The sequence below is a fragment of the Impatiens glandulifera genome, chromosome 1 (genome assembly GCF_907164915.1).
Source record: "Impatiens glandulifera chromosome 1, dImpGla2.1, whole genome shotgun sequence".
NCBI classification, from domain to species: domain Eukaryota; kingdom Viridiplantae; phylum Streptophyta; class Magnoliopsida; order Ericales; family Balsaminaceae; genus Impatiens; species Impatiens glandulifera.
In genome coordinates, this window is record NC_061862.1 from 151,933,763 (window position 1) to 151,949,604 (window position 15,842).

Genomic DNA, 15,842 nt, shown 5'->3' on the forward strand with positions numbered 1-15,842 from the left:
GTGGAAAACGTGTTAAACGTGCCAAAAACGTGAAAATGTGTAAAAACGTGTTAAATGTGTCAAGAATGTTAACTCGAAGAAAAAGTCCTATAGTTTACAACTCTTCTTTATAAAAACATGTTGAACGTGTTAAACGTGCCAAAAACGTGAAAAACATGTCAAAATGTGTTAAATGTGTCATAATCGTAGAAAAACGTGTCAAAACGTGTTAAACGTGTTAAAAACGTATTAAACATGCCCAAAACATGAAAAACGTGTTCAACGTATCAAAAATGTGTTAAACATGCCAAAAACGTGTTAAACGTGTCAAAAACGTGTTAAACGTGTGAAAAACGTATTAAACATGTCAAAAATGTGAAAAAATGTGTTAATCATGTCAAAACGTGTTAAAAACGTGAGAAATGTGAAAAACGTGTTAAATATGTCAAAAACGTGTTAAACGAATAAAAATGTGTTAAATGAGTCAAATACATGTTAAATGAAAATATAAAAATAAAATAATTTGGATTACCCAACCCATACCCACCCCATATTAATAATAATATGAGTTGAATTATGGGTTGAGTAAATTTAATTTGGGTTGAATATGAGTTGGGTAATACGGGTTGAGTTTATCCGTTTGCTCACCCCTACACAAGAGTTGAGTACAAATATAACCGGGTTAAGTTTTTATTTATTTATTTTATATATATATGTGGTTTATAATTATCATTATATTATAACTTCTTTCAGTATCATTTATCAAATTATTGCCTAACTATATGTATGGTTTATATTTATTATTATAAATCATAACCTCTTTCACTATCAAAGTATTGCCTAACTATATGTATTTATCTTTATATTTCAATGTATTGCCTAACTATATGTATGTATTAATCAATTACACTACAGGTTTAAGTGCGGTGTTTTAATTATTTAAGGTTCAAGGATGCGAGAGTTGAGAACAAAGAACACTCATAAGTGTACGTGTGGTTTATAGTTATCAATATAATTATTTCATTATCAGAGTAGATAAATGACTAGGGAAAAAATTTAAAAAAGAATGATGTGACGCAATTTAATTCGTTGAAAAAATAACAAATTTTTTTTTCTCTCTCATACCTTTATCTTCGTCATAAAATTGTGTAACTCTATTTCTCTAAGTTTCAGTATCACTTTTTTATAATGTAAGGTTAATGATGCGAGAATTGAGGACAAATAATGTCATGATTAAATTGATTTATTTATCATTACATCATATCATCTTTTATATTTGCAATTGAAGGTAATAAGTCAAGGTTAGAAATCATAATGGGGTTTGCATTTTTTATTTCATTTGCAAATAAAATTTGATAAAGAAATCATAATGGGGTTTGCATTTTTTATTTCATTTGCAAATAAAATTTGATAAAGTGAAGAAAATGTTAACTTGTCCCGGTTTCATATTTCAAATAATATAGAAATATAAAGACGTATATTTTTAACTAATTATAGGCATTTTTAAATAAACTAGCATGTATCATGTGCATTTGCACGAGTAATAATATAAAAACCATGAAAATATATTACGGTAAAAATTTTATGGGCAGGTCAACCCACAATCCGACCCAAGTATCCATTTACTCTCACATATATCCAAATTAACCACAGCTCTCGACCCGGCAATCCGGACACTTTAAAAATGAAGCATCATTATATATATATATAGATTAATTAGTTAAAAAGTTGAACTTATATTGTTAAAATGTCACGCGTTTATCAAATTTTGGGTTGAATTTAAAATATAAAGTGTTATTAGTCTAGTTGGTTAAAAAGTTGTATTTGTTTTGTTAGGCTGCAAGTTTGAACCATACTTATAGTATTTTTAATTTGATTTTTAACCGTTTTAAGTTTATGGGCGGATCAACCCACAATCCGACCCAAATATCCATTTACTCTCACATATATCCAAATTAACCACAACTCTCGACCCGACAATCCAAACACTTTAAAAATTAAGCATCATTATATATATATATATAGATTACTTGAGTAAAAACAATTGAAAAGTCAAATATTTTTAAAAAAAAAATAATAGTTTGGACAAGTTAATTAGAAAGTATATTAATATATATAATGTTAACTTGTCCCGGTTTCATATTTCAAAACAGTATAGATTTATAAAGACGTATATTTATAACTAATTATAGGCATTTTAAATAAATTACTTTGAGTAAGAACAATTGAAAAGTCAAATATTTTAAAAAAGTATAGTTTGACCAAGTTACTTAAGTTATCTTTTATTTTTAGGATAAAATCTTATCCAAAAAGCCAAAATTAAAATAAATTTAATACAGTGTTTCAATTTAGAATACAAACAATACAATCGCATGACCTTATTTAATTTTTTTTTAATTTATACTTACAAATAATATATAGATAGTTCCTTAAATACTCCTAACTAAACTAATTAGAAAATAAAAGCAAATCACATTTTTTAATCAATACAAAGTTATACTATCGCAAGAATCCTGAACGAATAAAAATATATATAAAATATTATTTATTTATAAATATTTTAGATAAAATTAATATTATTTAAATCTAATTAATTTAAAATTAGTTTTAATTTATAAAAATTAAATTTAATCTTAAACTTAATAGTAACATATATTTTGATCCCTCGGCGCACGGAAAATTTGACGAAATGACCTCCATAATAATGTTATTTCCAAAAACAACAGGGGAGTAAAGTTTGTAAAGTAACCTTTTGCCTCTACTAAAAGACCAAATATACCCCATGGCAAAATTAATTCTTCTTTCTCTTCATTAGTTCTCTTCCTTCATTATCTTCGTTCTACGGCTACGAACGGATGAACCGCCTTCCCTCCCTCAACGCAACGAGCCGTCCAAGCAAACGCTGTCGAGACACCTAGGAAAAATAAATATATTTTTTTTGCCTGTGAAAAAAAATAAAAATTCATAGACAAAAATGCAATTGTCGCATGCGAAAAATGCATTTGTCGCCTGTGTTTGCACTAACAATCAATAAACACAGTATAAACAATGTTTTCAGCTATAACAATATGAACAATGTTTTCAGCTATAACAATAATATGATCAATATAAACAATATGAACAATGTTTATTCATCGGCAAAATGCTATAGCAGTGGGGGATAACAGACGTCGGGGATAGGGGAAGCAGACGTCTCAGCGCCATTTTCTTGGACGTATCGGCGTTGTCGGGGGATCGTTTGCTCGTTGCTTGAAGGTGGCTCGTTTGCTCGTTGCTTGAAGGTGGTTAATGGCCATAGAGAATGAAGAAAGAGAGGGATGAAGGAAGAGAAAGGGAAAAAAGAGAAGAGAGAAGGAAAATATTTTTAATAGGGGGTATAATTGTCTTTTACTAGGGCCAAAAGGTTATTTTTGCAAACTTCACTCCCCCTGTTGTTTTTGGAAATAAGACTATTATAAAGGTCATTTCGTCAAATTTCCCCGACGCACCCACTTAACCCCTTAATTGACCCTCATTTTGTGACTCACACTTTTTCAAATACATTTTGTATCCTTTCAGCAAACCACCCACAAATCTTAGTCGACCTCAATTGATGACACACCTCTTATATCTCGTCAAACTCAACCATTAACCCTCCAATTGACCATTATCTTATGACTCACACTTTTTCATATGCTTCTTTATCCCTTCGGCAAACCACCCACTAACCCTAATTTTGTGACTCATATTTTTTCATATGCCTCTATCACTCGACAAATAACTCACCAATCTTAGTCAACCTCTCTTTTACTCCCACTTCAAATCAACAATCAATCCTAATTAGGGGTGTAAACGAGTCGAGTCGAGTCGAGTACCATACTACTCGAACTCGACTCGAATTACATTATAAATACTAGTCGAACTCGATCAAGTATCAAAATTTATACTCAAACTCAGCTTGCTTACAATTCGAGTTACTTGAGCTCGAACTCGAAAATTAAATTTTATTAACTAAAATTATATTCACCAATAAATAATATCTCAAACATTATATAATATATATTTCATAAACTACACATATATAATCACAACATTATTTAAGAATGAGAAAAATAAATATTATCACATAATTTACTGATAAAATTCAATTACAAACCTCTCATTTAGAAATTACAAGCGAAATTAAATATTTAAAAGATGTTCAATACAAATATTACAAGTTTGACAATATGATGCACTAGTCCTATAATGATATCAAATTCTACAATATTTAAAATATGAAATAGTAAAAGAAATGAATAAGATGCTTCGTTTATAGTAGAATCCAATAAATATATGTTTCAAAGTCTTTTGATGGAGAAAAAATCTAAAAGATGGACGAAGGAAAAAAAAGAAGGGGTTTAACCGTTTGAAAATAGGAGAAAAGAGAGAAGGGTTTGACTATTTGGAAATGGAAGGAAAAGAAAGAGAGAGATGAGTATGACTATTTGAGAATGGAAGAAGTAGAAAACGAGAAAGAAAGGAGAAGAAAGAGATAAGTTTGGTTGTTTGGGAATGGAAGGAAGAGAGATTGAGGGTTTAAGAAGGAAAGTCGTAAAATTTTTTGGTTATATATTTTTATATAGAATATAATAAATAATATATATAATATAATATATATATAATATAATATATATATATATATATATATATATATATATATATATATATATATATATATATATATATATATATATATATATATATATATATATATATATATATAACAAGCTACTCGCAAACTACTCGTACAACAAATATAAAGCTTGAGATCGACTCGAGCTCGGTCAAACCGAGTTCGAGTCGAGCTTTGACCGAGCTACTCACAAGTAGCTTGATTCGTTTACACCCCTAATCCCAATTGATCACAGACTTCTTATCCAACGTCAAACCAACCACTAATCGTCACCCGATATTCATCTCGTGACCTCACACTTTCAAATGTTTGTCAAACAAACCATTAATTCCAACCTCACACTCGACAAACAACCCACCACCCGACCTCCAATCTATCTCATGATCTCACACTTTTAAATGGTCGCCAAACCAACCACTAAATTCCGACCTCACACTTGACAAACCACTCACCACCCGACCTTCATCTTGTGACTTCACACTTTCAAATGATTTCCAAACCATCTACTAATTCCGACCTCACACTCGACAAAGCACCCACCACCCAACCTTCATCTCGTGACATATCCTTTGTTTAAAAGTTGCGTCACCATATATTATAGTCAAGAATACATTCTTGAAAATATAAATTTGCATGTTTTGAGATTCAAACCCTAGTCTTAAGCATTAAATATGAATACTTAAACCACTATACCATTTATAATTGTTGAAATAATTTTATTATTTTGTGTATGTATATATATATATATATATTTTGTATTTAATATTTATTACAAATTGGTTAATTTTTATATTAATATAAAAATTATTTATATTCATAAAGAAAATATTATATATATATATATATATATATGATGAGAGAAAAAATGTATAATAAAAAATAAAATGTATTTATATAAAATTAATGATAAAAAATAATATAATATATATATATATAAGGTAATAAATAAATATAAAATTATAAAGATAAAGACATTTATAAGACTATCCATAGCAGAGTGTCAAATAAGGTATCAAATGAGTGTTAAAATAATATCAAATGGTGCAGCAAAGTATCAAAATTAAGTGTTAAAATATGGGTATCAAATTTTGATACGGGACCAAATTTGATGTGGCCCAATCACAACGTGCCAAGTGGCAGCGCTGGTGGTTACTTTTTTATTTTTGTTTTCTTTTTTAAATACACTTTTGCATGATAATTGATCAATATATATATATATATATATCATTATTTTTTATTTTTCGAGATCTATAAATAGAGACTTGGTTTATGTCATTTGGACACCAAAAAATTTCTGAAATTTTCCACCATATTATCATCCTTGTTTGTATCACATTTCTTTTAAAATCTTCAAACTCTTTCATGGATCCTTCACAAAACTACAACTTCTTTCCAAATTACTTCCCAAATCAAGCTCAAAACCCAAATATACAACCTTCGAACAAAAACATGATGAATTACCCATGGTTAAAAAAATAAAATTATGTATAAATGATGTGAAAGTGAGAGAAAGTGAAAAAGTAATTTTGATACTTTGAATAACACTCTGTTGTAGGATATGCTAAAAAGTGGGTGTTAAAATAGGTGTTAAACTGACGTGGTAGGGTATTAAATGAAAAAAATTTAATACTCTGCTATGGATAGTCTAACAAACAAACAAAATTATTTATAGATATTTAAATAAAATAAATATAGAAATTATGGAGGTATGTGCATTTATAACCAACAAAAAAAAATTTGTTTGTATATATATAAATAAAATAAATATAAAATTATAAAAATAAGTGCATTTATAACAAATTACATATTGAATTAATATTAATATATATAATTTTTTAGATGATATATGGTAAGGAAATATATATATATATATATATATTTAATTAATTAAGAAAGAGTATGAGAGAGGAGAAAAAAAATACTTACTATGTTTGATTATATGGATGGTTTTTCAAAGTAACCTTATTTGGCGTTCACTTTTCCAAACTAACCTAGTTTGTTCATTCATTCACAAACTAACATAAACTAACATAGTTTATTATTCAAACTCAGTTTTTCTTTTTTATATTTAAAATTTATTATAAAAAATTATAAAAAATTGAAATGTAATAATTGAAATGTAAATATATATATTAAAACATTTTTTTTTACGTTTATTAGTATTTATCAATTATTTATTAAAATTATATAATATTTATTACACTATATAAATAATAATTGAAATATATATATATATATATATTAAAATATAAATAATCAAATTTATAAAAAATAATTAAATTTAAATTATTTATCAAAATATAAATAATTTAGTTTATATAAATAATAGTTTAAAATATATATCAAAATATAAATAATTTAGTTTATATATAATGAATTTTAAAGGTAAAAAAAAAGAAATACAAAAATAACTAAGTTTGAATAGTAAACTAGATTAGTTTGGGAATGAATGAACTAACTATGTTAGTTTGGAAAAGTGAACGCCAAATAAGGTTACTTTGGGAAACTATCCTTGATTATATACTTGATGACGTGTATTAATGTAGAAGGAGTGATAGAGAGAGAATTTGGTGAGGGAATGACTTGACATCACCTCATTAGTTGGAAAATGTAAAAGTGGGAGGAAAGAGAGAAAAAAGAGAAATTATTTGATTTTTTAGCGAATAAGATTATGCCAAGTCATTCCCCTACCAAATTCTCTCACCAAATTCCCTCACCTAATCATTTCTCTTAATGTAGTGATTGTTGACTTTAAACATTATTATATATATATATTATAGATTAGATGTTAATAAATTTTGAGAAATGATAGAGAAAAGGAATTTAAAGGAGAGAATGAGGGAGAGAATGATGTGTCACTACATCACTGGTTGGAAAAAGAATAAAATGTGAGAAGAGAGAGAAGAAAGAGAAATTTTATTATTTTTTTGCTATTCAAATTGCGGCACATCATTCCATCCCTCATTCCCCATTCCCCCCCTTAAATTCCTTCTCCCAATCATTTCTCATAAATTTTTTGATAGACCGTTAACAAATTTTTGGATAGTCTACCCTACCATCTATAAAAAAATAATTATAACACAAGTAATATAAACATTAAATATAATTTATGGATGTTGTCGGGATTATCCGAATTAAATCCAAATTATTTTGTGAGAAATTGAAACTAAATGCGAGAGCTACCTTAATTCATATTATTCTCTTTCTTCATAATTAAAATATTCTTTAATCTTCTATTTCCTTAGATGAAATTCTTCTTTAATCTTCTATTTCCTTAGATGAAATTGTTCTTTAATCTTCTATTTCCTTAAACATCTCTGTTGATGATGATGTGTAAAAGAAATGATTGTACCTCAAATGAGAACCATTATCGTTATAAAATAATCATCTTGTAAGTTATTTTGGTTTAAGTATTTCTAATTGAGCCTCCTCATAAAATTATAAATATCATTTAAGATATTCTCACTTTATATTAATGACAAATACACTTATAAGTCATAAACTTAATTTCATATTATATCACATTTTTTTTTTTGGAAAAAACGACTTAACGTAATTTTATTAAAAATTCTCAAAAATAGGAAAAACACCAAATGAGTTTATGTATTTCCTAGAATAGCCTAGGAAAATTAAGTTCGTTAAGGTTTAAAAACAAATGAATTACAAACAATTATCGAAATTACAAACAAATTTAAATTTTGTTTATCTTACTAAAAAAACATCTTTGGTGACTTCCTGATATGATATCTTCCAGTTCTTACAGAGGTTTCAATTCTATTCGTTTTTTTGAGACTCTTCTCTACGTCTGGATGTTCGTGCTATAGTCAGTTACAATATCATCCCAGGTCTGCTTCAGACTTTTTTTGATTCCTCGAGAATTCCTCGCGTTTCTCTCCCGCCAGATGTTATAAACTGTTGAGCCGAATCTGCATTTGAAAATCTTTGACTTAAATTTGGTGTCCTTCGCTTTTTTCACAGTCACTTTCTTGTTTTCTTTCCGGTCTTCCGGGAAGATCATATTATATTGACTTAAATTAAATATGACATTTGTACAATTATTTATTATACTACTCAATTATAAATTATATGATTTATTATGGATAGTTAACTATTAACTAATCAAATATATTTCTTTTTATATATTTTTAAGGAAATTAATATGATCTAAGTCATGTCTCTGTCTCCCCAATAGGAGGACACAACTTACCCGGCACTAGGGATCTAACGTTACCAAATTGATTATGTAAATGTGCCCCTCACAGTGGATGAGAAGGCACATAAATACTAACAGAGGATCTCTTCTGCTTACAAGTAGATTTCAAAATGGAATTCTTAATATACATAATATCATATCAACTTTAATGAACAATAAAACTGATTATCATCCCACACATTCAAACACATTAAAATTAAACTTTATTTAGAAACACAAAATCCATAAAATATTTCAAATACTAATTTGGAGAATTATTAACCTTTCTTTCCTATAACCAAACATTTCTAACTCACAACATGCCCAGTTTGTAAAAGTGAAAAAGAAATTATTCACATACATTCCATCACTGCTCATTCTGGAGATGTTTGTATTTTTTTTGGAAATTTTGCTTTCACCCTAATCTTGATTTTATGCAATGGATTCTTTATTTCTTTACCATAGAAACAAGAAACTTTAACATCGATCAACTTCATTACATTTTCATTAGAAATCTTCTAAATTTTTTAAATTAAAAATAGGAAGGGACAATCCCTTTAATAAATTTAAAATAAAATAATTATCCATCTAAACTGTATCGGTTAAATATTATATATTTTAAAATTTCCTTAAAAAATTTGAAAATAAAATCATTACAATACAAATCACCCCGAACACTAATACCCAAGATTAACCCGATTTTTTGCTCTCGTTAAAAACCATTTTTTTACTAGTGTTCATTCCATAATTCAATAATCTAATTAATTATTTTTTAAAATGATCAATACAAAATGAAACAAATAAGAGTCGTTTACGACAAAAACATTACAAAATTGAAAGAAAAACATTTTAAAAAGCACAACACAAAATAGTTCACCAATGATCAAACAAAAAGAACAAATATTAACGAGCACGGATATCTTCAAGAAGATCAATTAGTTTCCCAATTATCTTAACTAGTTTACCCAATGAAACTTCCCTGATTGTCATAATGATATAATTATGAATTAAACGCATTGGTCGATAACGATCACAGAACGTTCTACGGTTTTTTTCAAGCCAAATGGTCCACCAGAAAATAAGCATGATAAAGGCTCAACGACTCCAGTTTCTAATTAATTATATATACTTGTCTGATTAGAAAATTATAGTAATATAATAATATATTATAACAAATATATATAAGGAATATATTATATTATATGAATCATATAATATATATTATAACACACCCCACAGTCAAAGTGGGAGGTCCTCAAACGAACACTAAGACTGTCCTAAAAATCTATAAATAATACCAATGAAAGAATTTTCGTAAGGATGTTGGCAATTTGAGAACGTGATTTGACATTTAACACTCGAACTTGTCCATGAGCCACATTTTCACCAATAAAATGAATATTCATCTCAATATGTTTAGTATGTTGATGCTTAACCGAGTTTCAACTAGATACACTGCACTAATATTATCACAGTAAACTAAAGTAGCATTCTCGATTAGGTAGTGAAGTGTTAATAGAAGGTTCCTCAATGATTATGAAACCACAATGGTCAACCCTATATACTCAACTTATTCACTAGAACGAGATAAGGTTGTCTGACGTTTAGCGGATCAAAAGATTAAATTATCCCAAAAAATACACAACAAACTGAAATGAATGGTCTATTATTTGGGCATCCACCCTAATCAACATCGATATACGAAACAAGAGTGAACATAGATGATGAATAAAGATGGAGACCATAGTTAAGATTCAAGAGTACCCTGAATGTAGTGCACTATTCTCAGGCCGAGTTTGCTCACAATCATGCTGTTAATCGCTCCACTGGTTTCAGTCCTTTCCATGTGATTTACGGGCTGTCTCCGCGTGCTCCTCTTGATTTGTTAGCGCTGCCCAGCAAGGTGCGTCCTCATTCCACTGCTGCGGATTTTGTTGGTCAGTTGGCTCAGGTTCATCAGACCACTCATGACCGTTTGGTTGCTGCTACTGCCAAGTACAAGGAGAAGGCTGATTCGAGAAGGCGTGCTGTTGATTTTGAAGTTGGTGACTTTGTGTGGGCTATTCTGACTAAGGATCGTTTTCCAGCTCATGAATATAGCAAGCTTGCTGCTAAGAAGATTGGTCCTGTTGAGATTGTGGAGAAGATCAACCCCAATGCTTATCGTTTACGCCTTCCCAGCCATGTGCGTACCTCTGATGTGTTCAATGTGAAGCATCTTGTTCCTTTTGTGGGTGAGTCTTCTTCTGATGAGGATGATGCGGTTCCAGATTCGAGGACGAATCTTTTCTACCCTGGGGGGAATGATGCGGTGCGAGTCGAAGAGATTGGAAGATAATCTAATTAAGGAAGGGATTGGAAGATATATTCTAATCAAGGAAAGGATTATAATATATATTCTAATTAAGGAAGAGATTACAAGGGATATTCTAAATTAGGTAGGGATATTCTTGTTATGGAAGGAATATCCTAAATTAGTGTAATTAAATTGTAATTAGACGTAATTCCTAATTTAATACGTGTAAGTCCTATAAATACCCTGAAGGTATTCCATTGTAAGGGAGAAGAAGATTATTAATCAGAAAACGAGGTTTCCTCAATATCTATCGACTTTCGGTATTCGTAAGAATCAACGAATCTTGATAAAGGTTCATCCTAGCCACGCACGCTGCATCAATGCACGTGCACAACTTTCAGGTCATGCATGAATAAACACATTTGTTGCACAACACATGACATCGGGTCTCATGAAAATAAGATATTAAAGTATCCATGCATTCTTCTATAGATAGACATATCTTTAGATGGGGTTCTAGATTAATACTGAGCTGCAATTTAGTATCAATAGGAGTTAGCGACGATTTACAGGAAGACGTGTCAATAGGATCTCAAATCTATGTTGCATACTTCTTTTATGACAAAAATAAACTATTGGCATGATGGGTAACGTCGATACCCAAAAAATAGCTCAATTTGTCAAGTCTTTCATAGCAAATTACTAAAGGTAATAATAGACTTAGAAACTTCATTTAAAGACACGTTCAATATAATATCATCCACGTACAATAAAAGATATGTTATAGATGCACATTTTTTATAGAAGAAAAGAAAATGATCTAAAGTACTGTTAAAAAAATTTAAGAGTATGAACATAATCAACAAATCTCATATACCACACTCGTGGAGCCTATTTAAGGCCATATATGGATTTCTTCAACAATGAAACATGATTGAGTTTGTTCGGATTTCGAAATCCCATAAGCTGATGTATATCTCCTTAAACTCACCATGTAAAAATGCATTCTTGATTAGATAAGAAGGGCTAAGAAAAGTGCAAATAGTTGCCGATTTGACGAGACTAAAAGTGTCACCACAATCCACGCCAACTTCTTAAGTTTTGCCGTCACCTACAAGACGGGATATATGTCTCTAAAAAAACATTAGAACTTTTTTATGAGTAAAAATCCACATTGATCGTATATATGATATTAACATCAACTGGGTGGGACACCAACTCTCACGCCTTATTTTTAATAAGAGCATCACATTCATCACCCATAGTCTTTTTCCAATTAGAATTTATAAATTTTGGACATAAGGTTAAATGTCCTTTTGGGTTTAAAAATTCAAAGTTAGCAAAATAAAGAGGACTAAATAAGGTGAGGGATAATTTTCTAAAAATTCAACCGTGTGAGTTTGTGGAATGTGTAATTTGGAAAATGGGAAGGCGGTCTCATCAAAAATTACATGTCGACTTATAATGATTTTTCGACAAGATAAATCATAGCATTTGTATACACGGTAATTAGATGGGTATCCCAAAGATACACATTGAGTAAAACGTGGTTGAAGTTTATTTATGGTGGTAGAAGGGAAGAGATAATAACACAAACACCAAAACAAAACTCAAAGATGAGAATATGATGGATCTTTTTTATAAAGAACTTGAAGAGGAAAATGATAATTTAATAACTTTTGAAGAAGAATATTAAGGAGGTATGTTGTCATTTGTAATGTATGATGGCAAAATGATGAGGGTAAAAAAGCATGGACATTAAAGTGAACAATTTTATTAATTGTTTGAATTTTTCTTTCGGCTTTCCCATTTTCAGGACACGACAAACAGAAAGAAAGACCTTGTTGTTTACAAAAATCCCTAAAATGTCTATTATCAAATTCCCAATCATTATCACATTGGATAATTTTTTTCCTTTCAAACTAAGTGCAAATGAATGGTTTTAAAATTGAAGATTGTTACATAAGTATCAGATTTACTGACAAAAGAAAGGTACACAAAAATCAAGAATAATAATTCAATAATAAAATAAAATAACGGTGATATGAACTCAAAACAAGAGATGTCCATTAATCAGTGTGAACAATCTCAAATAGAATGCAAATATTAGAGTTTGAAAAAAAAATGCTAACTTAATATGTTTAAGTTAGAACTTGAATGATAAATTCTAGAATATATTGAAATAGAAGATGTGAAGAGACAATCATGATCCTTCGCAACTATTATTCATAACGATTTCAGTAAAACTTAAAAAGTAACATTTTGATCTTTTAAATAGACTTTTTCCCGTTAGCCATTTAGTGAGATTTGTTATCTTCCATTAATGATATATTATTGTTGAAATATATAAAATTCGTTTAGTTGTCTTATTTTGTGATTACTGATTCTTATCTTCTTATTCTTCTTCTTCTTTAAAATCGATAGTTATCAACTTGATTCGTTTAATTGTCGAGTGATAAGTATACTTATGATAAGAATCAATAATCTTCACCTTGATCCTTTTCATTTTCGAAGTAGGCATTTCAGTCGACTTCATCAAATTAGCCCGTTCCTTGATTCCCTGAGGAATCTTGTCGTATAGATGATCTAATACATTTGATTGCTCGAGTCTATTAACGATGAACATCTCCAGCCTATCATGTCCTTCTATTTCGGCAAAGAATTTCAATAAAAGGGCTTCGCGGCTCTTAGTCCTCAATTGGTGGAGGCGATTGACGAGAATGAATAGAAGTTCATCCACTGCATCTTTCTCCTCTTTTGTTGTCTCTCCAGAAGTGGGAAATTGATTAGGAGGAGTGGAAGAAGAACTCATTATAATGAAAGAAGAATGGTGTCAAGAAATGCTGATGAACTGAATGTTTGCTGCAATTAGCTATATTATTTATATAGAAAAATATGGGTCAAAATCCTGAAATTTATAAAGTTCTTAAAAAAAAATTAATTTATTTTTTAATTGTTTATTTTGATTTTGTATATATTTTTGTTTAATGTTTATTAAAGAATTTCATATATAATTTTTAATTAAATTGAATGAGATTTTATTTTTTTAATAAAAAAATAAAATAAAAATTTTAAATTGATATATATATATATATATATATATATATATATATATATATATATATATATATATATATATATATATATATATATATATATATATATATATATATATATATATATATATATATATATATTATTGTATGTGAGATGTATTAAAATGATATGTTTGGAATGCTTTGAATTAGAATTCAATTCTTAATTTTGGAAAACCATACAATTGTAATTTAATTCTATATTGTTTGAAAAATAAATACAATACACATAATTTGAATATTTATTATTAAGATATTGATTTAACATTTTATTATTTTACAAATAATTTGAATATATATTATTAAAATATTGATTTAACATCCTATTATTTTTAAGACTTTTGTTAGTGTTCAAATTATTATTAAAAAAAATTAATTCAAATACATTGGATCGGCATGTTGAATTTAAAATTTTTAAAAACAAAATATCAGTTATAAAAGTTAATTTTCTAAATTAATATATATATATATATATATATATATATATATATATATATATATATATATATATATATATATTAACCTGCTAAATTAAATATATATATATATATATAAACATATTAACTTCATAAATTAATATAAATAATTATCGGTTTAACCTATTAACCTGGTTGTAAATGATAAAATATGAAGATATTTTTGTTTGAAAAATATAAAAATATTAAATATTGAAATTACACTACTAAACTCTAATTCTAAATTTTATATTGGTGCAATTGAGAATGTAAAATTATATTGGTTTAAATAATTATATGTTAAAATTATATGTTAAAATTTTATATTGGTTTAAATATTGAAAATACACTACTAAACTCTAATAATTATATGTTAAAACCACTGTGATGAGGTACATCTTAAAATAATTATATGTTAAAATTTGTTTAACAAACATTTATTTATATGATTTGCACTAGACACTGTCTTTCAAATTTTAAAATATGGCATTTAATTATAAACAAAATAAAAACATTGATATATAATATAAAAAATACATAAAACTTGTAGTAGGAATTATAATCTTAAATTTAAATCTCTTTTACACCATTACCATTATAATATATATAATAAATTTGAAAACATTTTAGAAGACTTTAAACAGTTATTTTAGTTTTAGAACTTCTAATTTTAATTCTTGTGAAAATGAAATAAAAAATAGAAGGGCTACAGATAATAATAGAAATGCCAACTTGACAACTTAATTATCTTTTTAAAATATGCTACATTTAAATAAATAAATAAATTAGTTAATTATTATTTTTTAACCAACTTGCCAAATAAACATAATTTGTAGTAAATACACCCTTATATATTCCTTGGTAACCTAAAAGGAGACTATCGGCAAGATGTCAATAACATAAAGATCTATTTTTAATATGGTTTTAGTCTAGATCAGGTTGGTTAACATGATTTTAGATAATCATTATATTTTGTAAGAATAAAATATATAACCTTTAATCTGGATGTCAACTATCCTAATAAATTTTTAAATAGTGATGATATGATTGATAGACAAATGGGTCTTATAATAATCATACGACTAACCAAGAAGTTGACTGTCAATTTGTATGAATATATATTTTTTATTATGAAAGGAAAAGTTTTTATTTGTTGAATTGGAAAATTTTA